This window comes from Pinus tabuliformis, chromosome Q, assembly GCF_031772625.1.
Source record: "Pinus tabuliformis cultivar Carrire ecotype Pingquan chromosome Q, CPIR1, whole genome shotgun sequence".
In the NCBI taxonomy this organism is placed as follows: Eukaryota; Viridiplantae; Streptophyta; class Pinopsida; order Pinales; family Pinaceae; genus Pinus; species Pinus tabuliformis.
The window spans coordinates 1,237,084,027-1,237,101,277 of record NC_142296.1 but is presented as its reverse complement, the minus strand read 5'-3'; the positions used below and the strand labels follow the sequence as shown (position 1 = coordinate 1,237,101,277).

General features: G+C 39.6%; 1 protein-coding gene across 1 annotated transcript in view; it reads right to left on the bottom strand.

The window, feature by feature from the left end:
- LOC149224285 (uncharacterized) overlaps nucleotides 1-17,251 on the bottom strand; it is a 657,847-nt gene that overhangs the window by 365,167 nt on the left and 275,429 nt on the right. The window lies entirely within an intron of this gene.

The window sequence follows — 17,251 nt, the reverse complement described above, 5'->3', positions numbered from 1 at the left end:
TAGCTGCCCAATCCAATGTATTGTCCCTTTTTTCAGAAGTGGGTAATGAAGAATAGCTCAGTAGCCTAGTCAATTCCCATGGACTACAAATTAGAACTAATTGAGAAATACTTGGGAAGAATTAATTAAAGTGACTATAGAAAAAGAATTTCATAAAGTCATTTTAGTAAATGGAGAAAAGGTGATCCATGGTATTTTGATGGCCACCTCAATAAAAGAAAAGGAGGGGCTCATTCAAGGGTGTGAGTGGATATTTGGTCATTTGTTTTTCTTGGGATATTGGAGCTTTACATGAGCGGTTGTAACCCTAAGTATAGATCTTCTTCGGGGGTGAAACTATCCTTCCTATAGATCAAAACTATTTTCACTATTGCAAGATACACCGTAGCTAGTCATTTGGAGGGATCACTCAGATTCCTCATTAAGTTAATTCGTGGAATTTATTTGTAGGAACAAGGAGGAGCTAGCTAGGTTTCTCATTGGTGCTTAATTGAAGAATTGTTATATGTGTTCATGGTAGTTTCTAAGAGGCTGAGTGATGTAGCCTAGAAGAATTTGAAGTATTGTGAGAAATTGGATATTATACCTTGGCTAAGTTATTAAAAGGTTTTTTCATCAATTGTAGGGCCAAGTTATCACTTAGAAGGTGATCCATGTGGATATTGTGGCCACCCACCTATTCCACTTGGCTCATAGCACATTTTTGTTAGTTTTTGTAGCATCGGATGGTGTCCTAGTCTCAAAACTTTGTGAAGAGGCTAAAACAAATGAGTTCTCCAAAACCAATAAATCATTTTTGGAAATTCCACCTAAAGATAGCTCAATTAAATTAATTGATCGATAATTAAAGAAGCCTAAGTCTAACTTATGGAAATCAATAATTGAGAAAGGTGTGAATTCTCTAGAAATTCACATGGATCAACTTGGAGATGATCTCAACCATCAATCACGTTTTAGTCATGTGTGTTGGAGTCCCAACTGGAGATTATTAGAAGAGGTCGATGGGTAGATGGAGAACACACCAATTGCAGATATTTTGTGATCAAGGCAGCTTGATTTTCCAGTGCAGGTGATTCAGGAGGAGAGATCGAGCCAGTGATCGAGTAGCAGGTGGTAGAGGGGCAACACATATTTTCTAGAGGAATTTCCAGTTCTAGAAGAGGCAGAAGAGGAGTCCAAATTTTTTTCTCTAGGAGTCTATGTAGGGGCTGCACAGAGCCTCAATTGAAAAGTTTGATTCAAGCAAGAGTGAGGTCAATTCAACTTCCAGTGGCTGGAAAAATTTCCAGAGGGTCGGGAGGATCACTTCCAGAGGCAAAGACAAGCAGGATGCCATCTTCAAAGGCAAATTCTAGCTAGTGCATGTGGGCCTGCGCAGAGGAAGCGCAGAAGGGATTGTGTGAGGGTTTGAATAGCCAGTTTCCGAGGCAACATTATGTGGGATTGACTGTGGAGGAGGGTAATTTCCCTCAGTAATTGTTTGCAGTATTCTCTCAGATAGAATCGCCACTTTGGCGACCATTTTATTCTACTCATAATTTCTACTACTACATAATAATAAAACCCTCAACTGCTGCACTAGTTTCCCACATTAGGTTTTTCTAGGGGCAATTGTCCAAAAATAAGTGTGTCAATGTTATGTGTGTGTGCTAGCATTTCTCAGTGCCCATTTTTGCTTCTACAGTATTTTTTATGGTGAAGAAATTGCAGTGTGAATTATTTGTTGTTTGCTGTAGAAAACAAACTGCATAATAATTAACTAGTTAGAAGAATAATTTCCTTTTGCTACATTTCAAGAATTTTCACAAGTTTCCTATAAGTTTCCTATTTTTCAGCACAATTCCCTATTTTGGTAGCTTTCTATTTTTGGTAGTTTTCAAGTCCTGAACTTCCAGAGACATTTTTGAGGCCCTAAATGATGTATTCTAAGAAAACAAGCTAACTAAATCAAACTCTACATTTATGGTTGAAAGTTGTTCTACTTGGATAGGCCTTTCTAATGGCCTATCGTGCACACCAAATGGAAATCGTATGCCAAAGTTATGACCCCAGAAAATTGACGTTCTAACTTAACCCCATTGGGGCCCTAAGCCTTTGGTGCTTCATCTCCTAGGGTGAGGGTTTTTGATGTTTAGGGTTTCTCATTGTTTCTTCATGATAAAAATGCCCCGAAGCCTCATTGTAACATAGTTCAGGAGGCACATAACTGTCACATCTCTTTTTAGAGATAAACTACCACCGTTCAAGCTAGTTTACTTTCTTTCTACCTGTAAACTAGTTTCAACATTTCTATTTATTAATTGAAGTTCATTTTCACTGCTTATTTGTGTTTCTGTTTCAAATCCGTATTTCATTTTGTTCCTTCATAAATCCAAATCAGAAGGAAATCAAAGTTATCATCTACTATAGGTCGTATTCATCTCCTTGGAGGGTCAAGTTTCCTAGTATTTTGACAAGCTAAGATTTCCCCTTCATTTGACAAGTTGAATACCTTTTTGTTGAAGTCGAGTTACCTATTTTGTAGATTGAATTTGTCCACAAGATCAAATCTATTTAGAATGCAACACCCTATCATTGAGGAGGCCGAGTATGGATGTTGAATTCTAACTTATTTACAGGCTGAAATCAACATTGGGAGAAGGCTAATTTTCTCATCCATAGTAGGCCGAATTTATTAAGAAAATTGTGTTTCTAGAGAAAGCCTTATAAACACTTTGGAAGGCCAAGTACTATTCAAGGGAGACTGCATATTATTTCAGCAATTTTCTCTTCAACCTACAACAGAATTTGGCTACTTTAGCAGAGCTGCTATAGGGCGTATTTGTCAAGAAGTTTAAGTTATTACAACAATTCGAGATCACTCTCGAAGTAGATGATTTTATCTATAATTTGAGGGCCAAGATAACTTACAGCAAGGGCCAAGTTTGTGTTGCAGTTAGAGGCCGAATTCTATTGTTTAAAGTAGACTGAGTGTTGTTTAATATTGGACGTCGAGTCTACCGTTGGGAGGAGCTTAGAAGAATTAATTGGAGGCCATGGTCACTGATCTTCCAGGTATAGTTTTAAAATTGGTTGGGTCAAACTAAAAATTGGCCAAACCAACAAGTTAGCTAATGGGGCTATCAAACTAGCCTATTAAATCCGATTCAAAGGTTGATTAAGACCAGTTAGGTACCAAACTGACTAGTTTGGTACCTAATTGGTCTTGACTGGCCAATTCCATAAACAATTTGGTACCTAATAGGTCTTGACTGGCTAATTCCATAAAAAATCGACCGGTTCAGGTGTTGCGTGGTTGGGCATGTTGATGGGGCATGTTACCCACCATTTTGTGGGTGATATCCCCAGGAGAAATTTTTCTCCAAGATGCTCCTCAGCCAGCAGCCAACAGCCCCTTGCAGCCACCAACTAGCTCATTATGCCATTTCTCCACCACATGTGCCAACCATGTGGTCCCTCGCCCATCTGCCATGATCTCATGTTTAAAGGTGGGCCTCCGAATCTAAATGTATGCCTTGTCATTTGGAAATTGAGTATTGTAGTTTGCCTATCATGGACACTTCTGGGCATGGATTAATTTGGGGATTCGACAGAAAGAATGGGCTAGGTCTGTGCTTCTGTCCCCTAGACCCGTTTTAGGAATTAACTTTGGATTCTAGTCCCGTGGGATCTCTTTTACTGACCATTTGGTTCTAGGGATGGTATTTCACGAGAAACCCCGATTTTGGTTGCATATTCCCGCTCCCTTATCCGCTTATATTACACTCTTTCCATTCATTATTACCCCATCCATCATCTCTCCCACTTGGGTCCACATTCCTCTATCGAGTCCACATAGGGTTAGCTCACCCCTTCCCCTTGCCCACACCTTGGGTTATGGCCTGGAATGAAGATCAAAGTTTGATGCAGCTGAAAAGAAAGTTAAAAGCATATAGGCCACATTCAACAAGAAATGTAGCACAAAATGCAAAATATGGCAAGGACAAAAACATTTAGCACGTGGGAAAAAGCGAATACATGAGCTCTACCCCATCATCATGGCCATCACTCTGGTTCCTACAGGTTCTATGAGCCTTCCTCATCATATAGGAAACCATGATTGTCCCAACCCCTGGTGGGTGATGAACGGCCCCACCTTAAAACCGGGAATTCACTTCCATATCTTATACATCATGCTCTAACCCCTCGAGCCCCATGCCATTGAAAATCCTTGAAAACTAGTAAAATACTGCATTGGGATCTTCTTAATATATCCTCCAAATTTGAGGTCGATCCACAGTGGAATCTCAAGATATTCCAAACCCTGGCTTGAAGACCATTCTCCTCCCTAGGTTCCCTTTGGTTGGTGGCTTCATTAGGATCATTGCGCTTGAAATTTCAAGTCAAATCTTACTTTGATCCTTTTCTTCCCCCCTTACTTGGTCAAGTCCATCTGTTAGAAGCCCCATCCTTCACCCTTGACCTTGTTTGGGTCCACTTGGGCTTCTTTGTGGTCCCGCAACCTTGCAACTCCAATTTCACAAAGATTGCATAGAAACCCTTTTCTCCTTTAGGATTCTTGGATCTAGGGCATTTCATATCAAGAAGTACCCTTCAACTCTAGATCTAGGTATCCTCTTAGCTCTTCTAAGAGATCCATCCATCTTGCTTCTATAGCAGGTAAGCCCATTATCTAAGCCTCTCTTGTGAATAGGCTTTAGGAATCACTCTGCATCCTGTCATTGATCCATATATCCTAGTGATTCCTCTCATACCAGGACTCCTCCCGTCGGTGAAAGTTTGTAAAGAGAAGGGAGCTTTAACTGAGGTGATAGTGGGCTATTGCTCCATTGTTGCCAATTGACCTAGTAGTTTCTTTATAGGATCCCCTCCTAGGACCCCTACTAGTTTGAGCGGTAACAGGTGGTATGATGCATATGTCCCCTTTAATGTTGTCTTCTCACCTTATTACCAAGATATGTGGGATTTTCTTTCACTACAAGAATGTGCTTCAAAGGCCCTACTATGCATGACTTGATAGGAGCTTTTTTGCAAAGAGAGGTTTTTTCCATTAGAGAATATTTGACTAAGTTTAAAGAGTCATGGACCAGAACAAGTTGTTTTGTCATGCCTGATAGATGGATTGATGGGAAAACCCAGACTAGCATAAATTTGCTTATCTCTTGCCCTCAAGGAACCATGTTTTTGAGATCGGTTGATGCATCTGATAGATTGAAAGATGACAACCTATTATTTGAGCTTTTGGATGAGATGGTTACAATAGTAGGGGAGCATAATGTTGTGCAGGTCATCACAGATAATGCCTCAAACTATGTTCTTGTCAAAAAGATGCCAGAGTCCAAATATAGGACCATATTTTGGACCCCATGTATTGCACATTGCACAGACCTCATGCTTAAGAACATAGGAAAATTTGAGTGGATAAAGAACATTGTAGAGCATTGCAATGTATCACAAAATACTATTACAATCATTCATGGGTATTGAGCCTAATGATGAAAAACATTAGGGGCAAGTAGCTTGTTAGGCCTGCTATCACAAGATTTGCAACTCACTTCCTCACATTACAATCTCTCACTTCTCAACAAAAAAACTTGCAAAAAATGTTTTCCAGTGATGATTGGAATGTATCTCAGCAGTCTCGTAGAGCATACGGAAAAGACACCAAATGAAATTTTTGGAAAAACCAACAACGCTTGTGAAAATTGGTGAGCTCCTTGTTAAGGTGTTTTGATTGGTGGATGGGGAAAAATTGGCCATGGGCTACATCTATGAGGATATGGATCAAGGAAAGGAGAAAATACGGGTAGCGTAAAAGGATAGAGTAGGTAAATATGGGCCTATTTGGGAGATCATTGATAATAGATGGAACAATAAACTCCATCATCCTATACATGCAACCAGGGATTTCCTGAACCCAAAGAATCATTATAAAGCTAAGCTAGGAGAGTATTAGATTGGGGAGGTCAGATATGGGTTGTACAAGTGCTTGGAGTGCATGATACCTGAAGAGTCGCAACAGTTGGAAATACATCAACAATAGGTCGCAAAGGTTGAAAATACATCAACAATAATTAATTTCCAAAAATAGGTGAAGGCCAACCTCAACAAAATGTACGTTTTATTAATTGTTTTACTTTTCTTCTAATTGGAGCCCCTACTACTAGGGCCTCTGAAAATTTCTGAATCTTTACAAACATAAATCCTACTGCAGTTACTGGTTTAGCATCTCTTACTTGTTATTTCATTCAACAAGTTATTTAATTAGATAAACACTGATGTAAACACCACTACAGATTCCACTGACATACAAATCATAAACTGAAACAATAGATGAGACAAACACACAAGGGACACTGTTATTCTTGGACAACACGTCCCCAAAAAAACCCAATGCGGGAAAACCGGTGCAGCAGATAGAGGGTTCATATTATTAAGCAAGTAGAATTTGAGTACAATAGGTTGCCTCTCACACTGGCTAACCTTTCAGAGAAATATCGGCAGCAAGAAATACATACGAGGGTTTGCCTCGTTCTCCAAGTCACAATTGATCCACTAAGTGGCCTCACTCCGGCAAACACTGTGAAATCCCAGCGCAATCACTACGTGGGCCAACGTCTTACCTCTAGGAGACTACATCACCCCTTCTACTGGATCAATTTGCTGGAGGAAGATTGTTGTTCAGCCCTCCCAGCTCAGAACCTCGCTTCTCCGACAAAATCTCATACTTCTGACGAATACTCTGCACTACCACTACAAGAGACCCTCCTGGCCTGCGTGAGCCCCTTCCTGGGATGCGTAGGCCTCTGCGTTGCCTCTCTGCCACGTACTCTTTGGCTCGGAACTCCTTTCTGATCCAAATCTTTGCTTCTGCCCCTCTCATTACAACTCAGATCATTTGTTTGATTTTCTTAGCAACCCACGCCCAAGAAAAATCGAACTGACTGATCAACTAGGTGTATCTCCAACTGACCCTCAAGCCTCCTCTTATAATTTTCCTATTGATGAATCAACAGCCGAGATTAAGTCCCTAATCAACAGCTAAGATTAAAATAGACTTGATCCTCGTTTCTTAGAAGCTTCTCACCCATATTTTTATTAATACCCATTAATATTTTTATTTTCCTAAGTTTAGACTTAGGAACTCCATTAAAAATATTAATTATTTTAATAACTTACAATCCGGGTGGAATTTCTCCAAATAATTTCTGGGTCTTGGAGATCTTATGTATTCTAGCCCCTCCACAAAATTTCGGAGCTAGAGCACATCCGATGCTACCCAAAATCAATAGGGCCAACACTTCCATCATTACTATTAGCCTCAAAGGATGATTTTAACTTCTTCAAACACGAGTTCTCCCTTTGTAGAAATAATTTACTACATTTTCTTCAAATCAATCATATTGGTGAAGTGAATGTACCATTCCAAGGGCTTCTTGTGCACCTCCAAACAAGGGCATTGTCCTTCTATATGCATCAAAAGCTCCACACTGCAACAAGATGAGATTTCAAAAATAAATGAAACCCTTCCTCCTAATAGAAATATGCTTTATAGGGGAAAGGTGGTAATTAAAAAGAAGTTAGAACTGCTCATTTTTTTAACTAGGTAGTGCCTAGGATAGGACCAACCCTAATGTTGGATGAAAGAACAATATACCCAATAGTGGGATGTTTTCACTAGAATCACGTGAGACTGGTCGAGCCTAGATGCCCCATGCTCATTTCTCAACAATGTTCCACAGGGATGCATCACCTACAGTGGGGTGCATGCACCTCACGCACCTTGGACGGGGGGGCACCTAGGTAAATGTTTCCCCAAATCTCTATTTTGGGAGATGTGGGCAGACATAGGGGGGAATATTTCCCTAGTTTAGGGGACATGCTTCCCCAAAAAGGGTGCTTCTAGGTGTCCCCCTCAAAAGGGAGATACCCCTTTTTGATGGGGGATGCATCCCCCTCAAATTTGTCTAATAACCCTTAAATTAAAAAAATAATGATAATAAGTAAATAAAACTTAAAAGAAAACCAAATATGAAAACCTACCTTTACTTACCATTACCTTTACCTGATTTTATTGCTCGAGCCTTAACTTACACCTCTCTTCCCAATGGCTTGACCTAACCAACATCACCAGTCAACTCAACCTCTCCTCCCGACATTTTACTAGTTTACTCGACCTCTCCTTCGAATGGCTCAGCCTAACCAACTTTAGCAGTTTACTCGAGCTCTCCTCTCGGTGTATTACTAGTCCACTCGACCTCTCCTCCCTACATGTTAGTAGTTCGATCAACGTCTCCTCCTAGCAGTTCAACTTGACCAACATTACCTGTAGCTCGACTTAACTTGTTACCAGTACCAGTGCACTCAACCTCTCCCCCTAGCAACTCAACCTAACCTATTATGACTACTAGTGTGGTTGACCTGTCCTCCCGATGGCTCGACCTGACCTATTACCACTTCCAATGCGCTTAGCCTGACCTATTATAGGTGCACTTGAACAATGTGCTTGACCTTTACCACTTACTAGGTTACTAGTGCACTTGACTTGTTACCATTTACCAAGTTACTAGTACGCTTGACCTTCTACTACTTACCAAATTACCATTGCACTCAACCAATGCTACCAGCGTGCTTGAATAACTACCAATGCACTACCAGTGGTCAAGACCAATTCACTCATCACTTACCAGTTGCCACTACTCAACACTTACCACAAAAATAGCACAAATTTTAGTGGTGGGGAGGTAAGAATTATTTTTTTTTAATTTTATTGCTTGTTGTTTTAGTGTTTTCTAATTATTTCATTTTTCAAATTTCAATGCTAAAGCCTGAAAATTAGCATTTTCCATGTCAATACCATGTAAAACTAAAATTTAAAATTTAATCAAAAACTTTTCCTATAGGTCACTAAAGATGAAAAAAATTGCACATAAAATTAAACTTAGCAATATGAGTGATCACGACAACAACCATGGTGCCACTAATAGTGATAGTGAATATGATCCTCAAACAAGAAGTCAACTTGGAAGTGTGATTAGGAACATCTCATCAATAATGAATGAAACCTAAGGTAGTAGTGCAGCTCGTGCTACTTTTAGTCCATCCCCATCAAAGGTATTGGCACAATATTCAAAGGGGACATTTAATCCAAGAAAACCACTTTTTCTATATGCTACCAAAGTGGTTGGTTCATCAACCAACCAAAAACTAGGAAGCAAAAGAGGTGGGACATGCCATTGGACATGCAATGCTTGTGGCCATTCTTGAATTGGGAGTTATAGTCAGGTCACGATGCATATTTTGCATGTAGGTCAAAAAAGGGTTAATGTATGAACAAAATTAACCTTACTACAAAGATCAAAGCTTTTGAGGATGCAAATGGCAGTAGATGCAAAGGGCATGTTCTCAACCCAAAATGTCATAGCCCAAGCTTATTAAAATGTGGAAGAAGCCACAAGTTCCAAAAGAAAATCAAAAGGAAAGAAAACCATGGGTCATATGCTTCCACCATCTCCTATTGGGAGTGGGGTACCTTCATCCAAACCTAAGGGTTCCCATTCTTGTGTAGTGGGACCAACTCTTGCAGGGATGTATGGTAAGATGAACCATGATGATACAGATGATTCAATTAGAAAATTTCGTTTTGCCACTAGCAATTATTTCCATGTTAATCACTCTCCTTATTATTATAAATGTGGCACAGGTGGATTCTGGTAGTTGTCAGGACTATGTCGCAACAAATCTGGCTATGGGATATAGGAATTCAATTGGATGATAGATCACTCCATTTTGTGATGAGCAGGATCATGGCAGAAGGTGATCTAGTTCACTTTTGGTTTGTCAGACCTCCATTGTATGTTGAGGCAAATTTTTCCGATTGCTACTCAGGATCGGGAATAGCAATGGACAGGTAGACGTTGACATTATGAAGATGCCTAGGCAGGGTGAGCTTGGCCTTCACAGATATTTTTCCATCAAGTTCCAGGGGAGGAGAATACAACATGCACACAATGGACAGTTTGTCCTAGTTAGAGTGGCGCAAGGACAACATGGTGGCACCCTTTTGAGACTAGCATGGGATCCAAGCATCACAGGGCTTGGTAGTTCAGCTACCCTAAGGGATGAGCTAGTTTCTACAGGGGAAGACCATTAAGAACTTCCATTTGGTTTTAGTGATTTGCTAATGACATGGGGAATTTCACTAGTATGGCAAGGTGTCCAACAGGAGGAGATTAGGGGGAGCACATGCTTGTGAGGGTTCAGCTCCACAAGGATTGGACTGCATCTTCAGGAGTCTACTCTTGAAGTGCATGGGATCAATTACTCATGAAGGAAACTCCTCGAGGATTTGCCCAAGATTTCACATTTCCTAGGTGCTCTACTTACTGATGATATGCAAAGGGCTTCAACTTTATCTTGTGGGAGAGCGAGTTGAGCGAAGGAGGATTCACAGGGATCAGGATGGTTTGGGACCCTAGCGTCATAGGATTTATTTATGTGGTGGTGGCACTACGAGGAGTGGTTTAGTGGTGCGTTTGGGATCCTAGCATTAGCTAGGCGAGCTTGCAGAGCAACAACATATGGTGATATTGTTTGAGGAAAAACAATTTTTGGTGGGAAGGACTCTAATGTTTCCAATATTGTGAATGCAAAAATCACTACGGAGCTTTGCCAATTCTTGGTGACATTAAATAAAAAGAGGAAATTATTATTTTGGGGAGAAAGACGAAAATTATTATTGTAATGGAGAAAGGCGGCAAAATAATATTTTATTGGAGAAGGGAGACAAATTATATTTTAATGAAGAATGGCAGCAAAATGATATTTTATTGGAGAATGGAGACATTATTATTTTATTTAAAATGGCGGCAAAAGGTCTCCTAGTGGAAAATGGACCCCACCAATAAATAATAGGAAAAAGAAGAGTCTAAAAGCTAGTGGGAAGTTACATGGAATTATAAAAGAAGGAGGAACTCAATTGCAAATCATTTTATTCCTATCTATCTCTTTACATAGAAAAGAAGCTCGAGAGTTTCAAGAGAAACTCAAAGCTAATTTCGGTGGACTTTGAGTGCCACCTTAGTTAGTTCTTTGGGGAGATTATTTCAGATCTTTCATTGTGCTAATTGTAGAGAACCATCAGCATCTGATCATAATCATTTGCAGGGTATTCCAGCATAAAAATATGATTTGGTTGTAGGACTATACTTTCTCCAAGAGGGTCGAATTTCTTTTCCTCCAAGAGGGTCGAGTACATGAGTTTGAAGTTGATTTCAAGACTAAGTGCTCAAATCAAAGAAGGAAGGCTAAGTCTTCATTTTCAATGCCACGATGGAATCAAAATTAAGGAGCCGGGTTGTGTGATAGAGAAGACCGAAAATCCTTTGATAGCAAGGAGTAAGTTGCACCCCTTTTTCCAGGAACATTAATGGGCTGAAGTATTGACTATGATACTTCCTGCGTTGAGGCCGGATAGATTTGATCAATATATCCAGCTTAATTCCAAGCCAATTATTCCAGATCTGATGCTTTAGAAAAGGGACGAATAATATAATTTCAGATTGTTTGTAACAGGGTTTATACCCAGCCATCAAGGGCCGAATTCAATCTCCAAAAGAAGTCGAATCATCTCATCAGTTCCTCATCGATTTCCATTGCATAGAAAAGATGGATCTCTGTCCTTGGGAGGATCAAATTGTTTTAAAAATGAGGACCATTAGAGCCACGGGCTGACTATCTTTGGGGCACTTTTCTACTGGTAAAGGGACTGCTGGACTGATATATTATTTTCTAGGTTACATCCTCCTTCAAAGACATGTTTCTAGGCCTCTGCAAACCCTGATAAAGGTGCCTCGAACATTCTAAGTTGTTGGACGTGTAATTGCTGGTTCGTTCACTTTCCTGGCTGAAGTTTACAAGGGGGGAAAGACACTGAAAATACTTCAAGTAACAGCACTCATTTCTGATCTATCCTGGCTGCTAATGATTGATATTTTATGAGAGGAATGTTACGGGTTCTATAATTTTGTTCCTTATTACCAGCCCAGTCAATTGAAGTGTAATTTTTGAGTTTTATTTGGCAAAAGAAAGAAATATTGATAGTTTTTATATCATCACAAAATTGTATTTCCTTGGGTTGGTTAATATCAACAAAATGTTATCTTGAAATGTTTATTGGAGAAATATACATTCTGGTTGTATATGTTTGTGTTATCAAAACAGAAGTGTTACACCTACAACGTTACACAATCTTTTTGACAAAAAAAAAATGATACTAGGACAATTCCAAAACAAAACTCAAAAAATCATTAGCAAAACAGGGACATTTTTAATTTGGAACATTACAAATTACCAATTAGAAAAAATTCTTAATTGCTTTGCATATCCAACACCAAAATTTCAAGTGATGATTGCAAATGGAGGTACCATAAATGATTCAGGGAAATGCAATACTACTAAGCTGAATATGCGGGAGTATTTATTGGTTAGTCCCGTGATTGCAATCCAAATGGTTGGTGCTGTTGTATTAGAGTTACAATGGTTACAATCATTGGGAATAGTGACCCTTAATTTCCAAGATCTTTTCATAATATTTTTTTCAAAAAGAAAGGAAATTGGGCTTAGAGGTATCCAAGGGAAACCTAGTAAGGTCATAAGCTCTATTAGCATGAAAAATTTGCTAAAGAGGGACCCAAGTTGTAGTTGCACAATTGTGTTCATTATATATTCTGTTAAAATTTACAACTAGGGCCAAACTCCATGTGAGTCATCTTATTTATGACAGCTGATATTTTTCTTGGATCCCTCTCATCAAAAGGTGTGGGATTAATCTAAAGATCATCTGATTCTGATAAGTATTCATGGAATTATGAATTTAATTGTGTTATAAGACAATTCATCAAGGTCGGCCAACAACCAAATAACCCACACATGTGCTCCATGATTTAGTATAAAAAGAGGTGACTTGATAGTTATTTCCACACACACTTCTATCTTGATTTCTTTCCACTTGTCTTGGGTTTTAGTGGAAGAGAAATCTAGGAGTGGAAGCCCTAGACGTTGGAGGAAAGAAGACTAAGGGAGTTGCCCTAGAGGAGATGCCCTAGCCCTAGACGCAGTCAAAAGGAGAAGGCTCTACGCAGGTTTATATGCAGTCAAGAGGAGGCTCTTCTAGCAGCAAGGAGAGGGTTTCTATAGCTGTCAATGGAAGCCCTAGACGTTGTCAAAGAGAAGTCTAAAACACTATCAAGGAAGCATGCCCTAGCCGCAGTCTTGGAGGAGTCTTATCACAGCAAAGAGAGGCTCCTACGCTGTCCTAAAGGAGGCTTCTATAGCGCAGCAAGGAGAGGCTTTAACGTTGTCCAAGATCACTGTTTCAGGAAGCCCTAATGATGACCCTAACGCTGTCCTAAAGGAGGAGACACATCCGTTGTCTTAGAAGTGCCATTATGCCCTAAACGCAGGCCTTACTAGAGGCCTAATCAACTGCCCTTATACGCAGTCCCTTTGTGCCCTAATCTGTTGTCAAGAAGATACATACGCAGATCAGAAAGGGTCCTTATTGTTGTCACAAAAGGCCCTAATACACAGCCCTCCTAACCGCAGTTTGTGAGGCCCTAATCAGAAGGTTGAACCTAGTATTACAACATGTTGATTTAGGTGACAGCGAGTTCTATCAAGGCTATTTGGGACAGCGGATTGCACAAGGAGTCAGAGCCCTAATCTATGGGTTGTTGGGTGAGTATAGGTGTTGGTGTTAGCCCTATACTCCTACATAGGACAGCAACAAGGTATGGTAAGACACTTGGGACAGCAGCAAGGCATAGCAAGTTGTGATGGGACAGCAGCTAAACAATGGGACAGCAAGAATGGCTATGTCACCAACAACATGGACAACATAGCAAGCATGGACAACATGGTAAGCATGGTGTTGCAAGCACATGAGACATGTTGTATGACAACATGGTTCAGCGTACCACATGGGACAACAGTGTGGCAACATGATGCAACTATGGCACATGGGACAACTGAGGCAGCATGGTGCAACAATGGCACATGGGATAGCAGTGCAACATAAGGTGCAGCAGTATGATGTGTACAACATGGTCATGATGGGTGCAGCATGGTGCAGCACAGTGAAGTATGGCATGATGACAAGATGCTACACAATGATAGGTGAAGGAGTCACCTTGGAGAATCAGTTGAAGTAGCATGTTTTCAATTGATCTCATATATCATCTTCTTAGAGATGATCTATGCTCTTATCTAGATAAGTCAAAGCGTTGACTTATGTTGTAAATGTACTATCTCTCTCTCTCTATTTCTGTTGAACTATTGAAGAACATATAAGAAGAATTGGTTAAGGTTTTCCCCACATTGGGTTTTGTCCCTGGCTAGCACCACATTTTGTGTCCTCTTGTCTTGGCTTGTCCTTTGCGATTTATGTTTATGTTCTATCTACAATTTACTTTAATGCTGATGTGATTTCCAATCTAGAAAAGATATTGAGCTAACTGTGAAAATTGAAATAAATTGCTCTAAGCATAGAACATACCTAAAATTAACATATTCAAACATCTATATCCTCTGCTCCAGTGGATCTTCAAAAAGTTATCAACAATCATGCTAAGGTATTTGGAGAAATGCCTAAGGGTCTTCCACCTATCCGAGATCATGACCATGCTATTCATTTGCAACCTGGAAGTGTACCACCTAACATTAGGCCTTACAGATATCCACATGCACAAAAGAGTGAGATTGAGTGTATGGTTCAAGAAATGTTAGAGGCAAGCATCATTCAACCTAGCCAGAGTGCTTTCTCTTCACCAGTGGTGATGGTTATAAAAAGGATGGTTCATGGCGTATGTGTCCAAATTATAGACAACTCAACAAAATGACAATCAAAGATAAGTTTCTTATTCCTATCATTGATGAATTGTTAGATGAATTGCATGGAGAAATTTTCTTTACTAAGTTGGATCTTCGTTTTGGATATCATCAAATCAAAATGAGGCAAGAAGACATTCCCAAAACAACCTTTAGAACACATGAAGGTCATTATGAGTTTTTGGTTATGTCATTTGGACTTACAAATGCACCTTCAACATTTCAAAGCTTGATGAATTCTATTTTCAAACCCACCCTTAGAAAATTTGTGCTAGTATTTTTTGATGACATACTAATTTACAACAAATCTTGGGAAGAGCATGTACAACATGTTGACAGGGTCTTGACACTATTGGAAGAAAAACAACTATATACAAAGCCTTCCAAGTGTGCCTTTGGGGTTCAAGAAGTGGAATATTTGGGTCATATTGTATCACATGATGGTGTCAAAGTGGACCCTAACAAAATCAAAGCTATGAGGGAATGGCCAATCCCCAATACCTTGAAGAAAATCAGAGGATTCCTAGGTTTGTTGGGATATTACCACAAATTTGTCAAAAAGTTATGGTCAAGTAGCAGCACCTCTAACAAAATTATCAAAGAAGGAAGCATTTTCTTGAACTAACGAAGCAACCAAAGTGTTTCAAGAACTTAAAGAGGATATGTGTACAACTCCTTTCTTGGTGACACCTAAATTCACAAAAATATATATTGTGGAGTGTGGTACCTCAAGCCATGACATTGGTGTAGTTTTGATGCAATAAGGAAGGCCCCTTCCCTTTGAAAGTAGTGAACTTAAGGGAAAGAACTTACTCGGACACATCTATGAAAAAGAAGTGTTGGCCATACTACATGCAGTTAAGAAATGGCATCCATGCCTAATAGGATGACACTTCAAAGTAAAAATATATCACGATAGTTTGAAGTACTTCTTGGAGAAAAGACTATCTTCAGAATAACAACAAAAATGAGTCACAAAGATGTTGGTTTATGATTTTGAAATTCAAGAGTGAAAACAAAATATTATGGAAGATGCACTCTCCAGAAAATAAGAAGACACAAATGGTTTACTATGTGCTATTTCCATTCTACAATATCATTGGGTGGAAGATGTTGATTTGGGGTAGCACCGGATGTGCTCTAGGCCTAAAATTTTTGCAAGGAGGCTTGGGCACATGTATTCCAAAGAACCCATAAAGGGTTTTGGGAAATTCCACCCAGAAATGATTTTATTAAAATAATTAATATTTTTAATGGAGTTCCTAAGTCTAAACTCATGAAAATTAAAATAGTAATGGGTATTAATTTAATTGTGGGTGTAAATTCTAGAAAATGACAGAGATCAAGTCAAAACGATCTGAGTCTTTGATTAGGAGTTAATCTAGGTCGTTGGTTGTCCAACAGAAAGATATAAGAAGGGGCTTGAGGGTCATTTGGAAAACACACCAAGAGAGATCAAGAAATCAATTTTTTGAAGTGAGAAGTTCCCAGGAGGAAAATTTGACTGAGGAAATTTCTTGCAGTAGAGGGGCAAGGATAGTTGGGGTTGGAGTATCTTCTCCAGGGCTTTGAATACTCAACAGAGAGGCAGAGAAACACTAGTGGAGGTAGTGCAGACCCAGGGAGGACTGACACTAGGTCAGGAGGGCCCACGCAGAGCCATAAGGGCTAGCACAAAGGCAGAGCTGCCTTCCAGCAGAAATCTAAAATTGCCATGGAGCTACTGGATTAGCCGGGAGGGTTGACGTTAGAGCTCCAGGAGGAAGGGAGGCCCAACGCAGAATTGATGCAGAGCCTAAGAGAGCTCCACACAGGCCCACGCAGTTACTGCGAAGGGGCAACGTAGTTGTAGACGGGGATAGTCAGTTCAGGTGTCAGATCAGAGGGATTTGCCGAGTGAAGTGAGGTAATCTCACTAAGTTTTCTGCTAGTGTCTTTTTCTCTGTAACTGGATTTCCAAAAGGGCATCCAGAGTTGTATTCAGAACTACCACTTAATAATAATAAACGCTCAAAGCTACTGCACCGGTTTTTCCGGGGACATTTGTCCAAAAATAACTATGTCCATTGTGTTGTATTTTCTTTCTTTCTCAGTATCTTGTTTCCACTTATAATTTAATTAAGTGAAGGCTACAGTAGTATTTACTTCAACATTTACCGTAGAACACAGTAAATAACTTGTATGGATTAACAAGTAGGAGAAGTAACATCAGTTTGTTGCAGTAGGGGTTCCTCTTGTGGAATTTTCACAGAAGAAGCATGGATAGAATGGCAGCAAGATGAAAAGATATGTAAGATCATTCGACAACTAGAGGACACTAAGGCAGTAGAAAATTTACATGGAAAAATAATTTGTTATGGTATGA